Source organism: Gossypium arboreum, chromosome 11 (assembly GCF_025698485.1).
Source record: "Gossypium arboreum isolate Shixiya-1 chromosome 11, ASM2569848v2, whole genome shotgun sequence".
NCBI classification, from domain to species: domain Eukaryota; kingdom Viridiplantae; phylum Streptophyta; class Magnoliopsida; order Malvales; family Malvaceae; genus Gossypium; species Gossypium arboreum.
In genome coordinates, this window is record NC_069080.1 from 110,806,100 (window position 1) to 110,814,378 (window position 8,279).

An 8,279-nucleotide genomic window follows, 5' to 3' on the forward strand; every position below is an offset into this window, starting at 1 on the left:
GGCAATGCTAGTGGTGGTCAGAGAGGATCTAGAGATGCTGCGACCAGATCCGAGGCTCGTGCTCTGCTAGGGCTTATGCAATACGCTTTGCGAGGATGCTTCCTCGCCGGATGTTATTACCGGTACTTTTACTCTCTTTGATACTAATGTGAATGCTTTGATTGACCCTGGTTCTACTCATTCTTATATATGCGAAACCTTAGCATCCAATAAGACTCTACCTATTGAGTCTACTGAGTTCGTAATTCGGGTGTCAAATCCCTTGGGTCGTTACGTGCTTGTTGACAAAGTGTGTAAGAAATGCCCCCTAGTAATTCGAGGTTCCTGTTTTCCGGCGGACTTGATGCTTTTGCCGTTCGATGAATTTGATGTTATTCTTGGTTTGGATTGGTTGACCGTGCATGATGCGGTTGTGAATTGCAAAGCAAGACTATTGATTTGAGGTGCACAAATAACGAGATAATCCGAGTTGAGTCTATGGACTTAAAGGGGTTGCCAGCTGTAATATCAGCAATGTTGGCCCAGAAATATGTAAGAAAGGGGTGCGAAGCGTACCTTGCGTATGTACTTGATGACAAGGAATTGGAAAAGAAACCCGAATCTGTGCCGGTGGTTTGTGAATACCCGGATGTTTTTCTCGAAGAATTACCGGGTTTACCACCTGTTCGGGAAGTAGAGTTTGGTATTGAGCTTGCACCTGGGATGTGACAGCCCAAAATTGACCCTAGTCGGAAGGTGGTCTCGGGACCACAAAACCGAGGCATAAAAATAATTAAAAATCTATTTTGATGCCTATAATATGTGTGTGCTCATGTATGACATTTTATGATGATTGATTTAGTGTTATAAGGGTGAATTCCACAAGAAAGGACTTAGTAATGAACTTTGAAAGTATGATAGGGAAATGTGTGATGACTAATTAAAGCATGCATGCAAAATAATGGACTTGCATGTCAAATTCCCCTTTATAGGTGGTGGCCGGCCATGACAAGGGAGGATGGGCTAAACATGTCATGAAACATGTTTTGTTGGTGCATTAGGGTGAAATAATAAACAAAGGTGTATGGGTGATAAAAAATGAAAAAAAAATGTGTGTGAGTATGGTAATCCCCCATTGCCGTGAGTTGTGGAGAAGGAAAGAAAAAATTTTGTTCATCCTTTCTTTGAGCCAAAACTAAGGAAGAAGGAGGATTTTTGCTTCATGCTTGGTTTGGAAGAGATCTAGAAGGAGATTTGGCCAAGTTTGCATCAAGATTAAGGTATGTATGAGGTTGTGTTAGGAGTTTCATGCATGTTTTGGTTGCTAACTTGATGTGCATGTTAGCCATGGCTCAAATCTTTGTTAAGCCATGGAAATGGTATTTGGCCAAAGTTGTTATGGTGATAAAGCCATTGCATGCTAAGTGTGAAGCTTGATGATGATGCATGCAATGATGGATTTTCTACTCATGAGTAAGATTTTGAGTTTTCTCTTTGTTTTATCATGATTAAAGTTGAAAAGGAGCATGATTGTCATACTTGGCCATGATGCATTCTTGAGCACGATTCATGCTTCTTGCATGTTAGTTAAAAGTTTGTGTTTTGGATGGCTATGGACACTTTGAAAATTCGCCATGCTCATATATGCATATATATGATTGCCCATTTTGTTTGGTTATGAACTAAGTGATGAATATATTGATTTAAAGAAGAAAATGTGGAAGAATGCTTGTGAAATTGCAAGCACAATTGACCTAGCACACATATAAGTGCTTGATGCTATATTATAAGTTTTGGGCCACAATGTGCAAGCATTAATTAGTAGATTGCATGCTGTTTTGTGAGGTATTAAGTGCAAATTTTGACCTCAACATGTACATGAATATTCGACCTTGGGTAGCCCATTGAAGGCCTTAGCATTTCCTTGATGTTCAAACAAATTGTATTGAATTGCTTGATGTAGTATAAAATGTGCATGACCATTGTGTATTCAAGCTAAAGAGTGGCCATATGACCATCTAAAATCCTTGTCATATTCGGCCATAAGCAAGCACAATGAGGTTTTAATAAATTGAATTTGTTTGAATTAGCTCAAGAGCCAAGAGGGCCACAATTGGACAAGGGGAAGGAAAAGGTGATCGAATAGCCGAAAAAGCCGTTCGACAACATCCGAGGTAAGTCCTCAAGAAGTGACCTTAATTGAATTATGTGGAATGAAATATGGATGTATTGATTATTGATTTATGTGTGTATGAGTATTGAATGATACCCGGGCTAAGTCCCAAGGCAATTATGCTAATGATTATAATTGTGTTTGAGCCTTAGTAACTGAAAATGAAATATGTATGTCCAATGATTATTGATGTATGTGTGCATGAGAAATTGAATGATATCCGGGCTAAGCCGAAAGACAATTATGCTGGAAATTATAACCGGGTTAAGACCGAAGGCAATGGTGCTAGTGGCTATATCCAGGCTAAGACCGAAGGCATTCGTATGCGAGTCATTCTATCCGGGCTAAGACCAAGGCATTTGTGCAATTGTGATATCCGGGTTAACTCCGTGAGGCCTTGGTGCGGGTTACCATATCCGGGCTATGTCCCAAGGCGATTGAGCGAGTAGCGGCGTCCGGTTAAACTCCGAAGGTATGTGATTTGAAAATTATAAGCTTGCTGGAAAATTTCAGCTAATGCACTTGTGAAATTTCCCAATGACAAGGTAAGTGCGGTGTGTGCTTTGCTGCGCTAGGAGTAAGAGCGTATGAATATCCGCTCCTATGATGGAGCGAGTTATCGGCCTTAATGAAGCCGTTATTTGTGTATGAACATAAGTGTTGGGATGGTGAAGTAAAATGCGATTATGTGAATGTGCATTAATGAAATGATGCATTTGGTTATGTGAATGTATTGCTTTAATTAAAGCTGATTATATTCCTTGAGACTTACTAAGCATAAAATGCTTACCCGTTGCTTTGGCTCTCTGTTTTATAGATTTCGCCGATAGCAAACGGATTCGGGATCAATAAAGTCGAAGTCATCCACACTATCCACGCCTCTATTTTGGTATAAATTTTGGTTGAACCTTGAAATGGCATGTATAGGACTACCCTTGTTTGTTAAATATGTGGTGATGTAAGTATGTACGGCCATGCGAAAATGGCTCGAAAAGGAACATGAACTTAGAATAATTGTGGTTTGTATGTATATATTTGGTGTCATGATGTGGCTATGGCTTGGAAATGGGATTGTTGGTCATATGATCAGCCATTGGCATGGTTAAAATGATCATATATGAACCTATGTATGGCAAAGACTAGTTGGTTCATGGAGACTACCAAATAGGTAAGACCTACCTTAAAACAGATGCTGCCAGCTGCAGTGACGTGAATGTGAAAAATCACCATAATTCATAGGAATGGAATCAAATAGTGAATAAGCTATGTAAATGAACCTTGATGAGTCTATTTTCATATGGAAGAAACGAAACGGTCATAGGAGTTACAGGTTAAGAGATATTAAAGCTATTGTGAGACAGGGCCAGAATGGTTTCTGGGTTCCCTGTCGCAACTTTAAAAATTCACTATAAATTATCCAAAAGAATTAGGAGATATACCTTATATGTAAAGATTCCATTTTGAGTCTAGTTTCATTAGAAACAAACGACACCAGCATTAAAGCCCTGTGCAGAGAGATATTCAAGTTATACCGCGCGAAGGTCAGAGCAGTCGATCCCTGTAACTTGGGTAACTTTAACTAATAAACTGTACCAATTGGCCCGACCAAAATCCTAGAAATAAATCCATGGATGTATATATGAGTCTAAATTCAGGAAAATTTACGAAACCAGTTTCCGAGTTTTGAAACTCGAGATATGATTTTAAAGGCGACAGTGACGCAGTTTTCCAGCCTGACTGGAAATGTCAAATTGGTGGGCAAAAACATGTGAACTTGGTTTGTTAACCCTCGGGTCCGACACGGCGATGGTCTCGGGTTTGGGGTGTTACAATTTTATTGGTATCGAGCCACGGTTTAGTCGATTCTAGGACTACCGTGATGTGTTTGGGGTCTAGCTATACATGCCATTAAATGATGAATCGATAGTGTGGTGATTTACGACAATTTGACTTTGTGTTTGTTATTAGAATGGATCCGATCCCAACCGAAGCGATAGCTGATGGTGTGAGAGTGTGGCGCTGCTCCGCGCAAGGGGACAACGCCGGACTCTCAACCTATGGCCAGCAATCCTAATGACGAGGCTAAGTAAGCCTTTTATAGTGTGATGAACGAATGGTTTAATCAATACATTCGAACTAACACGGCTGTCCCACGACCTCCATTCCCGACGAATGCAACCCCCGCACCTACAATACCTCCGGTGACTGACCCAATAAGGTCAGGTAAGCCCCCAGTCGATAGGATTCGAAAACATGGGGCCACTGAATTTAAAGCTACGGATGATGGTGATGCCGAACGAGCTGAATTTCGGTTGGACAACACTATCCGGGTGCTCGATGAGCTATCTTGTACACCCGATGAATGCTTAAAGTGTACCATCTCCTTGCTACGTGATTCCACCTACTATTGGTGGAGTACTCTGACTTCTGTGGTACCTAGAGAGCAAGTGACTTGGGAATTTCTTGATCTTAAGCAAGGTTCTATGTCGGTTACCGACTATGAACGAAAATTTGTGAGGCTTAGCCGATACACGCGAGAATGCATTTCGTCCAAGCTATTATGTGTAAATGCTTGAGGATGGGCTGAATGATGATATAAGGATGTTCGTTGGCATTCTCGAAATACGAGAGATCGTAGTACTTGTTGAGCAAGCTTGTAAAGTCGAAGAGCTTAGAAAGGAGAAACAAAAAGTGATGTGGGAACTGGAGAATTCGAAAGAGGTCCTCGGAAAGTCTCTTCAACAGAATCAAGAGATTTTGAGATGATGTAAACCGGTCTAGAGGCGCTTTGGGCTTTTTAGACGAGGACGCGATCGACCCCTGTGACCACACGAGTCACTTGATCGCCATGGTGGAAATGATCGTAGAGAGAGGCGGAGTGTCAACATTGTGGCAAATGGCATTCGGGAGCTGTTGGTTTCGTGATCACTCCTGCTATAAGTGTGGATCGGCCGACCACTTTAGGAAGGATTGCCCGAGGAAGCTTGAGCAGAATGTGAGTCGAGTGGAAACTCGGGTGCTACCATTTGCTCGAGGTAGGCCACCTAGAAATATGGGCAATGTCGATGGCGGTCGAGAGGATCTAGAGATGCTACCATCGATCCGAGGCTCGTGCTCCTGCGAGGACTTTTGCCATCTGCGCACGCCGAGGATCTTGCCTCTCCGGATGTCATTACCGGTACTTTCACTCTTTTCAATACAAATGTGATTGCTTTGATTGACCTGGTTCTACTCATTCATATATATGTGAAACCTTAGCATCCATAGAAGACTTGCCTATTGAGTCTCACGAGTTTGTAATTCGGTATCAAACCCCTTGGGTCATTACGTGCTTGTCAACAAAGTGTGCAAGAAAAGTCCCTAGTGTTCCGAGGTTCTTGTTTTCCGCGGACTTGATGCTTTTGTCGTTCGATGAGATCGGCGTTATTCTTAATCCGGATTGGTTGACCATGCGATGCGGTTGTAAATTGCAAGAGCAAGACTATCGATTTGAGGAGCGCGAATAACAAGATAATCTGGGTTGAGTCTACGGACTTAAAGGAGTTGCCACCGTAATATCGGCGATGTTGGCCCGAAATATGTAAGAAAAGGGTGCGGCGTACCTTGCATCGTGCTCGATGACAAGGAATCGAAAAGAAACCCGAATCTGTGCCGTGGTTTGTGAATACCGGATGTTTTCCCAAGAATTGCCGGGCTTACCACCTTCTCGAAGTAGAATTTGGCATCGAATTGGTACTGGTACCACTCAATTTCGATAGCTCAGTATCGTATGGCATTAACGAGTTAAAGGAATTGAAGGTCAATTGCAAGAATTGACGGATAGAGGTTTCGCCGTGAGTTTTTCTCCATGGGGCGCACGGTATTGTTTGTGAAAAGAAGGATGGAAGCATGAGGTTTTGCATCGACTATCGTCAACTCAATAAAGTGACGATAAAGAATAAATATCTGTTGCCACGAATTGACGATTTGTTTGATCAATTAAAGGGAGCCTTGGTGTTTTCAAAGATAGATTTAAGGTCGGGGTACTATCAGTTGAGGGTCCGAGAATCGGACATACCCAAAACCACTTTTAGAACGAGTGCGGTCACTCTGAATTCTTGGTGATGCCGTTTGGGCTCACTAATGCCCTACGGTGTTTATGGATTTAATGAATAGAATTTTCAGGCCATACTTGGATCGGTTCGTAGTTGTATTTATCGATGACATTTAGGTCAATTCGAGAGATGAAACGAACATCTTTGAACACCGAGGCTAGTGTTGCAAATCTTACGAGATAAGCGATTATACATAAAGTTCGGTAAATGTGAATTTTGGTGAAAGAGGTTAGTTTTTTGGGGCACGTGGTGTCCGCATCAGTGTCGGTGGACTGAACAAAATTTCGACCATAGTCAATTGGAAACCTCAAGGAATGTTACCGAAGTTAGGAGCTTTTGGGGCTTGCGGATACTATCGACGATTTGTGAAAGGTTTTTCGATGATAGTGCGCCGATGACGAAACTACTCCAAAAGATGTTGAGTTCGAGTGGTCGAACATTTGTCAAGAAAGTTTCGATCGACTAAAACTTGTTTAACCGAGGCCCAGTGCTAGTACAATAGAGTGCGGTAAAGAGTTTGTCATATCTGATGGCGCATCCTTGCTTGGGTTAGGTTGTGTGTTATGCAAGAAGGTCGAGTTGTGGCTTACGCGTCGAGACAACTAAAGCCGCATGAGAGAAACTATCCGACCCATGACCTTGAACTAGCGACCATAGTGTTCGCCTTGAAGATATGGCGGCATTACTTGTTTGGAGAAAGGTGTCATATTTATTCGGACCACAAGAGTCTAAAATATTTGATGACTCAGAAAGATTTAAACCTGCGACAAAGACGTTGGCTTGAGTTGTTGAAAGACTATGAACTCATCATTGATTATCACCCGGAAAGGCCAACGTGGTGGCCGATGCTTTAAGTCGCAAGGCACCGCTGCGCTTTGAGAGCGATGGATGCTCATTTATCCGTTTCACCCGAGGAGGTGCTAGTAGTCGAATTAGAGGCCAAACCGTTATTGATTCATCAAATACTTGAATCTCGGAAGGTCGACGCTGAATTGGTCGCTAAGCGAGCCGAATGTGTTTCGGATGAAGAATCGGAATTTCAGATTGACGATAATGACTGCTTGACGTTCAAGGGTCGATTATGTATTCCAAGGAATTCGGAACTTGTTTCGATGATTTTGAGCGAGGCTCACAGTAGTCGAATGTCAATCCACCCGGGTAGTACTAAAATGTACAATGACACAAACGCCAATTTTGGTGGCGGTATGAAATGAGACATTTCGAATTTGTTTCAAGGTGTCGATATGTCAACAAGTGAAAGCGGAACATCAAGTGCCATCGGGATTACTTGACCAATCATGATACGAATAGAAATGGGATCGAGTGACAATGGATTTTATATCCGGATTACCGGTGTCGGCAAGTAAGAAAGATGCGATTTGGGTCATTGTTGATAGATCGACCAAGTCTGCTCAATTTATCCCTGTCCGCACGGATTTTTCGCTCGATAAATTGGCGAATTATCGTCTCCCAAATTATTCGATTGCATGGGGTGCCTATTTCTATCGTGTCGGATAGAGACCCAAGATTACATCGCGATTTTGGAAGAAATTTCAAGAGGCTTTGGGTACCAAGTTGCATTTCAAAGACCGCCTTTCACCCCAAACCGATGGTCAATCCGAGCGGATAATTCGGATACTTGAGGATATGTTAAGATGTTGCGTCCTCGAGTTTAGTGGTTCATGGGAGCGGTATTTGCCGTTGATTGAATTCGCTTACAACAACAGCTTTCAATCAAGTATTAAGATGGCACCTACGAGGCCTTATGCGATTAGTAAATGCCGTACACCATTGTTTTGGGTGAGCTTGGTGAAAGCAAGATTTTGGGTGGATTTGATTAGAGATGCTGAGCAGAAAGTGAAAGTAATCCGTGAAAGTCAAGATAGCCTCCGATCGTCGAAGTCGTGCGCAGCTGAAGCGTAAGGATATCGAGTATCGGTGGGTGATAAAGTGTTTCTCAAGGTATCGCCTTGGAAAAAGATACTCGAAATCACCGTAAGGGCAAGTTGAGCCCGAGGTTCATTGGGCCATAC